This window comes from Thermobia domestica, chromosome 16 (assembly GCF_964235325.1).
Source record: "Thermobia domestica chromosome 16, izTheDome1.hap1.1, whole genome shotgun sequence".
Classification (NCBI taxonomy): domain Eukaryota; kingdom Metazoa; phylum Arthropoda; class Insecta; order Zygentoma; family Lepismatidae; genus Thermobia; species Thermobia domestica.
The window spans coordinates 79864417-79877973 of NC_137469.1; the positions used below are offsets into that span (position 1 = coordinate 79864417).

The window sequence follows — 13557 nt, forward strand, 5'->3', positions numbered from 1 at the left end:
CTGAAAGAGCAGATTTCCAACCACATTGTCCGGCCGGTTTTACCGCGCTGCCATGGATAGTCGCGTCACAATAAAATCATGCACATTACTTTTATAATGGACTCTGTGACTGTTGTGTATTCGGTATTGCTCCCTTAATTCCCTTGTACTTGAAACGTTACACTTGACTTTTTTTTACAGCCTTATACAATACCGAAGTTATGAAGATCGGGACCTGTTAATAACGTAATATACAAGCCAACACCGGGAACTGAATCCGGTACAGCTGGCGAGCGCACAAATCATCATGCAAGATGAATTCACACTGTAGACTCCGTCCCCAACCACATAATTTTGCTTCTAAAAGAGCTGGATTACAGAAAAATGCCACCGGTTCCGGATTGAAATCTTGTACATTAACCGTAACATGTTATACATTAACCAATTTTATGCAAGGGACATTAAAATGAGTCTCGCGTCATTTGCGATCATAGAGAAAATTTATGTTTTAACAGTGTCAGATGTGTCCTTTGATACGTTTAAGATAGAAGTGTCCTTTGCGACCATGTGAAAATGGAGGTCATTCGATTCCATTAACTAATTGTGAATCCATCTTGTTGCACTTTATTGTTATTGTTATTATTATTATTATTACTATTATTATTATTTTAATAAGGCTGCAAAACGTAATATTTTGCTAGCTTTAAATACAGTAGTCGAAGAATTTTTTTCTCGATCCATCCTAATACACACTTTATAATAGTTTACTGCTCAAATACAAACGTTCCATACAAAACTGTTCATTGTAACATTAGTTTTGAGGTGAATGCAATGTTAATGATTCTCACACTATGATACAACACTCGTGGTGTACTTTGAGTGTAAGAAGAGAATTTCAGAATTTTTTTTTCGAAAGTTCTCGAAGAATTTTTCGTGTTAAGTCTCTCGCATTTTACTTGTTCCATGACCAATAATTGCAAAAGTGTTTAAAATATTATTTTCATGTCGCAAACAAGAAAAAAAGTAAATTTTATTTGAAATTCAAACTAAATAGCGCTATTATTAGAGGAAATTCATTTAGAAAATTTAACCGAATTTGTAGAAAATTTTAATTATATAGTTGGAAATTCATTTTGAAAATTCAACCGAATTTTTATAGAAAATTTTAATCCCATAAGGAGGAATTCATTTAGAAAATTCAACCGAATTTTTATAGAAAATTTTAATCATATAAGCAGGAATTCATTTAGAAAATTCAACCGAATTTTTATAGAAAATTTTAATTATATAAGGGGAAATTCATTTAGAAGATTCAACCGAATTTTTATCGAAAATTTTAATTATATGTGGAAATTCATTTAGAAAATTCAACCGAATTTGTAGAAAAATTTAATTATATAAGTGGAAATTCATTTAGAAAATTCAACCGAATTTTTATAGAAAATTTTAATCCCATAAGGAGGAATTCACTTAGAAAATTCAACCGAATTTTTATAGAAAATTTTAATCATATATGGAGGAATTCATTTAGAAAATTCAACCGAATTTTTATAGAAAATTTTAATTATATGTGGAAATTTATTTAGAAAATTCAACCGAATTTGTAGAAAATTTTAATTATATAAGGGGAAATTCACTTAGAAAATTCAACCGAATTTGTAGAATAATTTTAATTATATAAGGGGAAATCCATTTAGAAAATTCAACCGAATTTGTAGAATAATTTTAATTATATAAGTGGAAATTCATTTAGAAAATTCAACCGAATTTTTATAGAAAATTTTAATCGTATAAGGAGGAATTCATTTAGAAAATTCAACCGAATTTTTATAGAAAATTTTCATTATATGTGAAAATTCATTTAGAAAATTCAACTGAATTTGTAGAAAATTTTAATTGTATAAGAGGAGATTCATTTAGAAAATTCGACGGAATTTGTGGAATAATTTTAATGATATAATATGGGGAAATCATTTGGACGATTTCAATATTTTAATACTCGTAACGAAATTGTCTTTTACATCCTTTGCAAGGAAAAAGTATACGCTTTAATTTATTTTATATACGTATATCTATATCTATCTATCTATCTATCTATCTATATCTATATCTATATCTATATCTATATCTATATCTATATCTATATATCTATATCTATATCTATATCTATCTATCTATCTATCTATCTATCTATATATATATATCTATTTCTGGATACCGATATCATTTACATTATTGCATCCAATAGAAAAGATCCCTCAAATTTATTAAAATTTACCGAACTGACAAAACTGCAAAAAGTTGCAAGAAAAAGTTTTTTTAGAGGCATTACTCAAATACTGAATCGTTGAAAAGGCTTTTATTTTCGACCCACACTACAAGGTGAACCACTTATCTTGAAATGCCTTTGTAACTTCTAAACTACTACATAAAACTAAAATAAAGTTATATATACGATGGTGTTACTTTTAACATAGTCCTCTGACAAGTCAACACATTTTGCCTATCGATGTTCAAGTGTGTTAATGCAGCTGATTAAAAAAAAAAAAAAAAAAAAAGGAAAGCTTATAAAATTTCATCTACAGCATGCATGACATCATCATCAGTATCAAAATAATATATTCTAACTTATTTTTTACCTATATAAAGATATGAAAATTAGTGCTAAATCAGGCAAATAATGTGGATGGGGCACCAATCCATAGCCGCAATCGTGAATTGCTGCCATAGCAATGACGACTTGCGGCTAGAGGCATTGTCTTTATGGAGAAGACATCTGCTGTCAGTTTTCTACGATAATTCTGCCAAATATTATCGCACAGCTGTCACAGACGACCTGAATAGTACTCTCCAGTCACTGTTCGCCCCTTTGGAAGATAATCTGCCATCACTATCCCTTCTGAATCCCAGAAAACTGTAGCCATCTCTTCTCCAGGTGCTGGCACTGTCTTAGACTCCTTCGGAAGGGGGAATGAGGATTGTTTCCACTGCTTGGAACTTTGATTTGATACTGGTTGATAATGGTGGAGCCAGATCTCATCTACTGTTATGAATCGAGTCATCTGGATTTGTCCGGAAGAGATGAAAATTTCCCTTGAAATGTTGCGTCTGGCGAGCTTTTGATCAGGTGTTAAAAGTTTTGGCACCATCTCGCCAAAACCTTGATCATTCACAGGGCTTGCAGTAGGTACTGTGGCTTCTTTACTGTGGCATATGAAGGGGCACTATCAACTAAAGTAGCAAGCATTACGGGATGGATCTCCTGCAGATTTAAACCCTTTTGTGGTGATATTCAGTAATAGCTCTCACCTTCAGTTTCCTGTTTGGTCACTTTGCTCACTCTGCTGTTTTTCTGAACCTACAACAATAGAATAGAAGTGGATATTAATACCAAATTTGATATAGCATCGTAGGAAGGTTCAGTAAATACGGCCTAAAAGTATTACATGTGTAGTTCTAATATTTCTTGGTTAGGCTTAGAATTTATGTAAAACCCTCGTGTATATATATATAAAACTTTAAGTTGGGTTGAGAAAATTTTAATAGCACTTCATCAGGTTATTACATATTTGAAATATACATGTTAAGCACAAACTTTTAATACCATTTTATTATTTAGTATTGCAAACTAAGGGCTATAGCGTCACAAATATCGGTAAATACCCAAATTTTGGAAGCCTCTACGAGAGTAATAACACAAGTGAGATGGGTGTATCTATGCAAATCGAAAGCTCCTTAGTACCATGTGACATATTTCTAAGAAGCACGAGAAAACTTACAACTGATTGAAAATTTTAGTTTCTTCAAAACATTTTATTTCGAAAAAGTGCTTAGATAAGCATCATATCTAACCTGTATAGACAGTTTTCAATGTTCGTAAAGATTGAAATAACGTTCAAATCAATATGATATCTCAAACTGCTCCGGAGGTATGATAAAAATTAGTGTAAAGTTAGCAACACTACATAACAGTATGTGATAGCGAGAACTTGAAATTATAATTACCAAAAACTATTAATGTAATCCTATAGAAGCAGACGAAATCAACATTTTAAAAATTAATTTCCTACAACTACATAATTTTAAACAGTATAGTAATCTCTACCCATGTTTTTCATATATCCGAAATGGCTGAGATATCAAATTGCTTTAAACGTACAAAAACTTCTGTAGAAGGAAAATCTTCAATCCTTTGGAAATTTGATCCTATTTGTTAGAAATAGGTCATGTTATGGTCATAGTAGTCGACAAGGTACTTCCAATGTGCATTTACACGTCCTTCTATCTTGGATGTTTACAAGTGTTTGTGATACTGTAAGTTTTCACTTACCATATAAATTTGAAATATGTGATAATCTGACGTAGTACTATCTAAAAATATATATTTATGTTGAGTTGGCAGCACTGTTAATCAGATGGTATTCCAGAGTATGTCAAACAGTGTCCTCCTGTTGACATTTGCGTGTTACAAAATGTTATCGATATTTATCTTGTAGTTAAAAAGTTATAAAGTTCTTTCCAGGTCTGCTATAGTCGAGGGTACACGGCGGTACACGCCGGCCGTATACCTTCTGCTTAATCCTAGTAATTAGAGTGTACCTTCTGCTTGAAACAGTTTTTTTACTACTTTTGTTTCATTTATATTTATTTAATCGGGCCATAACTCCAATGTTAAAGTGACAGTATCACCTTTTCAAAGAACTAAAAAAGTTCATTATTAAATTCTGTGTGTGTGTGTGTGTGTGTGTGTGTGTCTGTCTGTCTGTCTCTAATTTGCGATTTTTTTTTTTTTTTTTTAATTTTGAGCCCTCCATTCGATAGAGCATCAAAAACTACCTGAAGAAGTAATGGAATTTTTCGCATCACTCTTGCCGTTCCCGAGAAATTGTCCAAAAAAAAAAAAAAAAAAAAAAAAAAAAAAAAAAAAAAAAGAGGCCGGTTTTGGGAGATTTAAGGAGCCATATCTTGGGAATCGTAAGTCAGAGAGAGAGATGATATTGGCGTTGATCAATACCTAAGGAGATGCCGATTATTTTGATACCAAATGTCACCAATGGCTACTGGCAAGTAGCTTCCGGAGAAGACTTGTCAAGGTTAGAGTCACGTCTTATATTTATCGAAGGTTTTCATTGTCACTGTTGTTACTAGCTACTATTATTTGTATGCTATTATGGAAGGAAGTAAAACACAAAATTGTTAGTTTTAGGATCAGCTGGACAGATCGATGCAAAATGGCGGATTTTTGTTCTGAGATATCCAAGTGTTTTGAAGGTTGATGACTATGATATTTCAATTACTTAAAACCTTGTTCTCTGTTGAAGAGAACCAAAGTCGTTCGATATTTTAAAAGTAAGATTGAACATTTTCAGTATAACGTCAGTGGTAATACGTAATTTTGAGTACTACAGAACCTATTCATTGATAAAAAGAAAATAATGTCTTAATGATTTTATAGAGTTAAATTTGGGCACAATTTTCTTACTTCTAGCATATCGGATGCGATATTTTCTTATCCTTCTTGGAGTGTTGGTTTCTTCTCCATACCTATATCCATTTATGTTATTAATGGTGTGATTTAAGTAAGGAGCGTCATCAAGAATATAGCTTGAAATGCTTTTAAATTATAAAACAGTAATCACGAACCAGCGTATACCCTCTGAAAATTTTAGGACTACAGCACTGGTTGTTTCAGGATAATTAACACACCAAGAATCATATGTATGAACCAACAAGTGAGTGTTGGATTAGGGGAGGAAATGACAAAGGAGAGGGCAATTGGAAGAGGACTTCAATAGCGATGCTGTCTTTCGCCTACATTATTTAATATCTATCTAGAAGAAATAGTGAAAAAGAGTCTACAAAATGAATGATGTATACGGTTTGCAGATGATATGGCGCCCACATAGCACACTACGTCCCTGGGATGTACCATTTTGATCCCAATCATCCCATTCGGTTCCCGGGATTATTGGGACAATGAGAAGACATCCCATGGACGCCCTGCATGGGACATCCTGAAGGATTCCCATGTAGGATGCCCACGGGACGTCCCAGATGGGACAGGAGGTCCGAGGGAAAACCAATAAACATCCCTTCGTGGTCCCGTTGAATATCCCGTATTCAGGGATATTAGCGGACATCTGGATCTCCCGCGGAAATTCTGTGGATGTCCCGGGAGCACATTCGGATAATCCCGGGATGTCCCGTCGTCCGTTGCGGGCTCAGTTTCAGACATCCCATGGACGTACTTGTGCTATGTGGGCGCTTGTAGGAGAATCAGAAGAGAAAATCAATAAGATATTAGAAAACTTGAGGAAGGACTGCGAAGAATATGGGATGAAAATAAATGTTAGAAAGACTAAACGCATGGTGATTGGAATGAAATGGTCAGTGTCAAATACAGAAGTGGAAAAAAAGGAGAAAAAAGTGACTATGTTTCGATACCTAGGTAGTATTATTAGTCATGATATGAAGCGTGAATGTGAATAAAGGCAAAGATCGGAATGGCGAAGTGGAGTATCGTACCGTATGGGTCAGAAACATTGAAGTTACGCAAAACGACAGGAAATTTTCGAAATGTGGGTGTGGAGAAGAATGGGGAGAATTAGCTAGGTGGAGTGGAAAACGAATGAGAAGGTATTAGAGACGCTGAAGGAGAAAATAACAATTTTAGATATTGTTAAGAAAAGAAAGAGAAAGTGGTTGGGACATTGGTTAAAAAGGAACTGTATCATGAACGACGTGCTAGAGGGTATGGTGGCAGGAAAGAGAAAGAGGGGCGAATGAGACTGCAATTAATGGATGGTATCAAAATAGAGAAATTGTACGTGAAGATGAAGAGATTAGCGGAAGACCGTGGAGCATGTAAACTTCTCAGTTGCAGCAAGTTATCTGCCAATAATGGCAGAATACCTATGATGATTATGATATATATATATATATATATATATATATATATATATATATATATATATATAACTCAGCTGAATTTTTAATAGAATGGAATCAAATTTAATCTAACCTAATTATACATGACCGCATAATGTGCCTATCTTAGATACTTTTGCAGTCAAAAAGATAATCCAAGCAATGGCCACATTTGACGCAGTTCAACAGGAATTTTCTCCATGGCCGCAAAATGAAGCTGGACCATTAAAAACAAAAGTAGGGTGTTTTCTTGAAGTATATATATATATCTTAGATGATACCAATATTTGAGATTTAATCTCATGCATATAAGAAGGATGACCTTGTCATACATTATTCACACTTTACATTGAGTATAGTCATATTTGCTCCATAAAGAGCATCAAGTTGCATAAAATCCAAAACATACAGTTTTATTTTCTGTTTCTTTCCTTGAGAAGAATTGCATTCTGACCATTCAGCTTCTTGCCAATCAATACAAGTCGCATCTCCTAAATCATTCCTTGCTACTTTTTTTTTTTTTTTCTGAACTTGAGAAATAAATGCCAATCTTCTATGGATGTTTATCATCATCGTATGTCGTTTCAGTCACGCTGATACGGTGCAAGTTTCATTTGTAGCTATTTTACAATCGAATTGTTAGTTAAAGTTAAGACTGACTAAAACATTGGGTGGTAGAAATTAGCTTGGAAAAACACAACAGGGAATAAAAGGAGGAAGGAAATTAGCAATGCTTTTGTGTGTTTAGTGTGAAATCATTGTTTTGATTAGGTTTTTATTGGTTTCTTCTGTATGAACGAATAAGCCAGTTGATATTGGATGGATTTATACACGTAGAAAGTACTCAGGAACTCCGTTGATATAATAAAACAGTGTTCAGAAAGTGTTGATACATGGACAAATGAAAACTTTTCGTAGACGATATCGAAGCAAATATGAACTAACATGTACAAGTAAGTATATATATATTTTTTTTATTGTTGTTCTATTACGTTTTTTGATATTCATACTTGTGGCCTCGTGCATTTTTTTAAAAGATGTTTCGCAAACATTCATGTATATTTTCCATTTATGAAAAAATTTTGATTATGACATTCCTTTGTACACATTCATTAAAGAAAATGTGGATAGATTGTACAGTAGAACCAAACATTGGAGAAAATCTAATTTTTAACGTAACCGTTATTGAATTTTCTGACGGCACTATTATATTTTACTTCGTATTGTAGAGTTGTCGTGTTGTAGAACAAAAAACATGTATACAACGAAGGCAAAAGCAATGATAAACAACCGTAGTTCTTCGAAATGTTGATAAGGAAAAGGATGAAGAACGACAAGTGAAAAGGGTGTGGAACAAGAAAGACGTGACAGAGAAGAACCGGCACTTGATGGACGGTGTTAACAAGAATATAGGAATTATTTTAAAAACTGCATCAAAAATTGCGATTTTGGCCAATAATTAGTTTTGGTATTAGGGGTCACAAAATTTTTAAACTTACCCTAAATCGAGTTTTCCTAATTTTTTAAAAAAAGGAATAAGTGCATCATACTGAGCTAAGTGATAGTTTGGGTTTGGCTACACTATATGTAGTTCTCCAGATATAAGACCTACAAGAATTTTTTTGCCTGAAATATATTGAATCTTTTGATCCAAAAAATAAATCAGAATTCTTGAAAAATATGCTACCAATTTACACGTAATTGTTAATCAAATTATTATTGCAACCAAGAATTATTATTAATTTTAAGATTTACTTCCAGCAACAATGAAAAGCTACGTATTTCAACAATGGGTATTTTAAATAGTAAAAAAACAAAACTTTTTCCTTATTTATTTATTTATTTATTTATTTATTGAACAATTTCCCAGATACAGCACAACTTTGCCATTTTACACAGGGACATGCTAACAAAAGAAAGAAAAAAAAAAAAAACAAGACAACAATAACAACAACATAGAAAAAAAAGAGTGTAAAAGTAAAACTATTCCTTCAAAGCTCGTTTAATTGCTCTTTCAAACACTGGGTAGCTCGAAAAAATGTCCACATCAGTTGTTACTTGATTATAACAGTTTGGTATTCTATAAAAAAGAGATCTCTGTATAACAGCCAACCTAGGACGGGCAAGATGGAATAGGTGGGTATTCCGAGTGATGCGGGAAGGGACACGTAAGGATAGTTCCTGAAGTAATTGGTGCATTTATCTACCTACATATAGGTCTGCCTGAGTTTCAAACTTTAGAATTTAAAAATACAACTGCAATTCTGAGGGGAACAGGACAAAAATTAAAATAACAACAGAGAATGTAAATTTTAACGTATTTACGGTCAGTGCCTGTATACTCTGAATCACAACAATTCACGTCTGATTCAGTTGATAGATTTGCTAACCTTAAGGCTGTGTCCAACACCCGGAATCCGTTGGGATTTCCCTATATAATAACATGGCATATTTCTTTCCAAAGTATTATGAAAACTATTTATTTTATACATTTCAAAATTCGTCCAAATGTTTGTAAGTATTAATAGTGCATGTTCAGTTTTATTTTTTCTTGCTAGGGTAATATTAGAGGGCACTAATTAAAAATTAGTGCCCTCTAATATTACCCTAGCAAGAAAAATTAATTTTCTTCCCTTTAAAAGATGTTTAATATATGGCCTTACATTTTGCAACAACGCAAAAGAGCAAATAGGAGGCTAACCAGATAGGTTTCTTTTATTCTCTGCCTCCCCCCTTCCGGCTAGGTCACGTGCTCGAACTTCGGGTTGTCCCCGGAGATAAAGAAACCGATGGTATGCAGATTGACAGCAGATAAGAGCAAAATTTGTTTTCTCTCTCTTCATAGATCTTAATATTTCATTGATGCTACATAAACCTCTCCGTGAATAGCTATCTGTAGAGGCATATTGGAGCTAACAACGTATGAATGTTTTAGAAAATCTGTCTATGTTGCTTTCAAGTGAGGGAAGTGTTCATCTTATAAAATTAGTGTTGAACTGTATAGTGTAGAATAAACTCGCTTATTTGTCGCATCAACTGACAAACGTTTACGTAGAGATCAAAGAGGATTTACCCTGTTGTGATATATAGCGAACTGCAAAATAGTTAATATATGTGTAAGAACAAAACGACCGAGAATTGCTTTTCAATATATCATATCGATTATACTCTATGAAAATCAATTTTGAAACCGGAAATAGTAATAAATTTCTTCCAGTTCTGGTTTTTAATAGAGAGATAGGAATGGAGATGGTATATGTTCTAGAGACGTTGAATCAATTTCCTAAAACCGCTAACTAATATAGTTTTCGATTTATGGCCCGTAAGTGGTCGATCTCTATCATTTCCGATTTATATAGAAGATTAACGGAGGAGATGGATCCTATTCTTAGGACGCTAAATCTATTTCGGAAAACCCTTCTCGATATCTCTTGCCGATTTTGGTGATACCTGTTAACTGACAAAAGCACACAGCCATTTTACTAGACTTCCGATACTTATGCATAGAATAGTTTGGAAGTTTAATAAACCCAGGTAGAAGAAATATTGTTCATCAAATCCATTTTCGTGCAGATGGGAGTTTCAAGAATTCTTTTACATCAGTTATTATGCTCTAAAGAATAACGGGAACTGCGGCGGTTCAGTGGTAGACTGGTCACCTCTTGTATGTGTGGTCCCGGTTCGATTGCAGATCGCACCAAGTTGGCTTTGTAGTGGATGAACATTATGTTCGTTAGTTTTCTCGGGTTCTATCGTTTTCTCACACTTTCTTCATTCCACCATTTGATTCATTCTCATCATCACCGTCTCCTTCAGCCTAACCGGCATATCCGTGAGACGTAAAATACAAAGATTTCATTTCATTTCTAAATAATAATCTAATACACTCTGCAGTGTTCTTTTCTTGGCTAATGCCCCAATAATAGCGTACTGATTGATGAAACGCTTGCAGATTGATGTGCCACAAAATCGATTATTCATGTCCAAAAAATGCACCAATATCTGCCAGGTAGTCATCACAAGCAAGAATGCTATCTGTTTCGTTCAAATAGTGTTCCCTATGAGACGAGACGAGACAAGAAGTAATCTTTTCTCATTTTGTCTCCTATATTTAATATATTTTGTCTCGTATCGATGCTCGAAGACTTCTTTCGCTCTTGTCTCGAAATTTTATTGTTCCGTTTTGATAATTTATGTTTGAAAAATTATTCCCTAATTTTTCGTAATTATCTGGAAGTTATCATATCTGTTGCGCGTCACTATTGGTTCACGAATAGTGTGATAGAGCAACATTTAAACCATACTTATTATTGGAATAAATTGTGTGATGGCTTGCATATTTTAAACGTAGATGAATTCTCTTCATTGCTTTCAGACCATCATTTTATTAATTTGTAGTATTTTACATATGAATTATGTAACACTAAAACAGTGTTTGAGATGAAAACTTCGGTGAATCAGTGCTGCCCACGGGACTCAAGAAATTTCTCGCCTCGAAAACGAGATGATAATTGTTGTATTTTTTGCCTCGTCTCGAATTTAAATAGGTACTCCCATGCGCAAAAAATATTGCGCGTATACTGTAACTCACAATTTTTCGCAATTATTCCATTTTCCATATGTTTATTGGTAAAATTCAGTTATTAGTACGAGGAGATAATAGAAAGCAATCCATCTAAGGAGATATTTCCAAAAAATATAATAAAATAATAAAAATATAAGCAAAAAACAAAATTATGTTCGGTTTTGTGTATACTGGCAATAATGTTTTCGAGGGAATTTTTGGAGTAGCACAGCACGATTGCAGAGGGAATAACAAGATTAGTAGGAGAACAGCTGAATCAAGGAACTAGAAATTGGAGCAAAATATTGCATTTATTGGCTTAAATCTAGGGTGTAAATTGTCTGCCAAATATAAATTAGCTTCTGTAAGCAAGATGTTATACGGAAAATATAAACAAAGAGAAAAACTGTTGTCTTAAGTTTGGAAGTGACATGCTCTATAGCCATGAGCATTTATTTCTTAAGAAAAAGATAGGCAGCAAAAGAAAATCTGTGTGGGCAAGTGGGGGGCAGTTGCGCCTGAGTTTTCGTCGAGGCAACACGTCCTGTGTTGCTCGCGTCTTGGTGCTGATTCTGCTAGTAGTGATAGTTTTTTTTTTTTTTGTGCGAGTTTTTGCTGTGCTTTTTGGACTTGAACAGAGTGAGCTTACCACTTGATTTGGGTGATTTCTCCCCGTTTTTGTTCAGTGAAGTGCAAGATTACGACTGATTACGATGGCCAATATTAGGCTTAACACTCTTCGCATTAGTTTTCAACCTGTCTCCAAAGTTCCCAATTCGATTTCGCTCCATGAGTGGATACGAACCACCTTTGAGCTTGCACAAGATGCAGTATTAAGTATTGAACTAGACTTTCCACGTAAACTTCTATATATCAAACTAATTACTCAACAGCTCTGTGAACAGATCATTACTAAATTTGACAATAAAGTACCGTATATAGATGCAGAAGGTACTTACGACCTTCCGCTTGACTCGGCTTCTCATACAATTAAATTGGTACGTATCCACGCGGTACCTATGGAAATTTCTGATAACCAAGTGAAACAAGTTCTTCAAGTTTATGGTGAAATTCTTAGTGTTAGTGACGAACTTTATACTGATGGACATTATTATAAAGTACGTACTGGCCGCAAAGTTGTGAAAATGATTTTAAAAAAGAATATCCCTTCCTATATTACTCTCAGTTCTCTTCGTTGTTGGGTGACGTATCCCGGACAGACAAAAACTTGTGCGAGGTGTGACAGTGAAACGCATTTGGTGTCCCAGTGTGATCGCCGAACATTTAGCGCCCGTTTAGATCATCGGTCCAGTGATTCTTCTGGAATTTCTACTTTGGGTAGCCGCATTGCTCGACCTATCCTACAACTGAAGGATGCGCCTGCTATTCACAACTATAGTGTGTTTCCGGTTTTGCCGACAAAAAGCGGGCCCGCTATTACTACCATGCCGACAACTCCGAGTGACTCTACCCCGCCAGCCCCCTGCGAGGCAGCTTCTGTGTCCCGACCAAGTGATACATCCTCACAGGTCCCGTTTCATGAAGAGGGTATGGCCAGCCAAATTCTTCCTGAGGTTAACCCCGACGCAAATAAGGTAGGTGACTTATCTGATAAGACTGAGTGTCCCGGACCCCAGCCAATGACTTTCGATACTTCAGCACCTGCTCGGCCTGAACCTGTTGTTAGTGATTCCCTTGACATGGTGCCTCCTCTCTCCGATGTGCTCGACTCGACTGGTAGTGGTTCCCCCGTTACGCCTACATCCAGTGTTGATGACACTCCTGAACCCCCTATTAGTGAACAACTGAAAAAGAAGAAACGTTCCAGTCACGAGGAGAATACTGGGAAAGTTTTGAAAGTGACCGGGAAGACCTATGATTCGACCAGTAGATTAACCCGCACTAGATTACGACAGATGTCTCAATTAGATGCTACTACATGTAATGATGGGGAGGTTGTCCCCGAGACTTTGGACAGACCCGCTACGCAGTGAGAATATGCTAGCGGTCTGTTTGGGACTTTTGTTTTTGTTAATATTGCATCTTTTTGCTGCTTTCCTTGGGCCTGCCGGTTCTTTTGTGTGTGC

The 13557-nt window shown here is 34.9% G+C and overlaps 1 protein-coding gene and 1 long non-coding RNA gene across 2 annotated transcripts in view; one reads left to right on the forward strand and one right to left on the reverse strand.

Moving 5' to 3' along the window:
• Nucleotides 1-13557, forward strand: part of LOC145673192 (uncharacterized) — a 473383-nt gene that overhangs the window by 96770 nt on the left and 363056 nt on the right. The gene's annotated exons all lie outside the window — the stretch shown is intronic.
• The window catches only part of LOC145673191 (uncharacterized), a 65025-nt gene that overhangs the window by 31508 nt on the left and 19960 nt on the right, over nucleotides 1-13557 (reverse strand). The window contains exon 2 of the long non-coding RNA XR_014128730.1: nucleotides 3289-3337. This is a non-coding gene — a long non-coding RNA (uncharacterized LOC145673191). The remainder of the gene's footprint in view (nucleotides 1-3288; nucleotides 3338-13557) is intronic.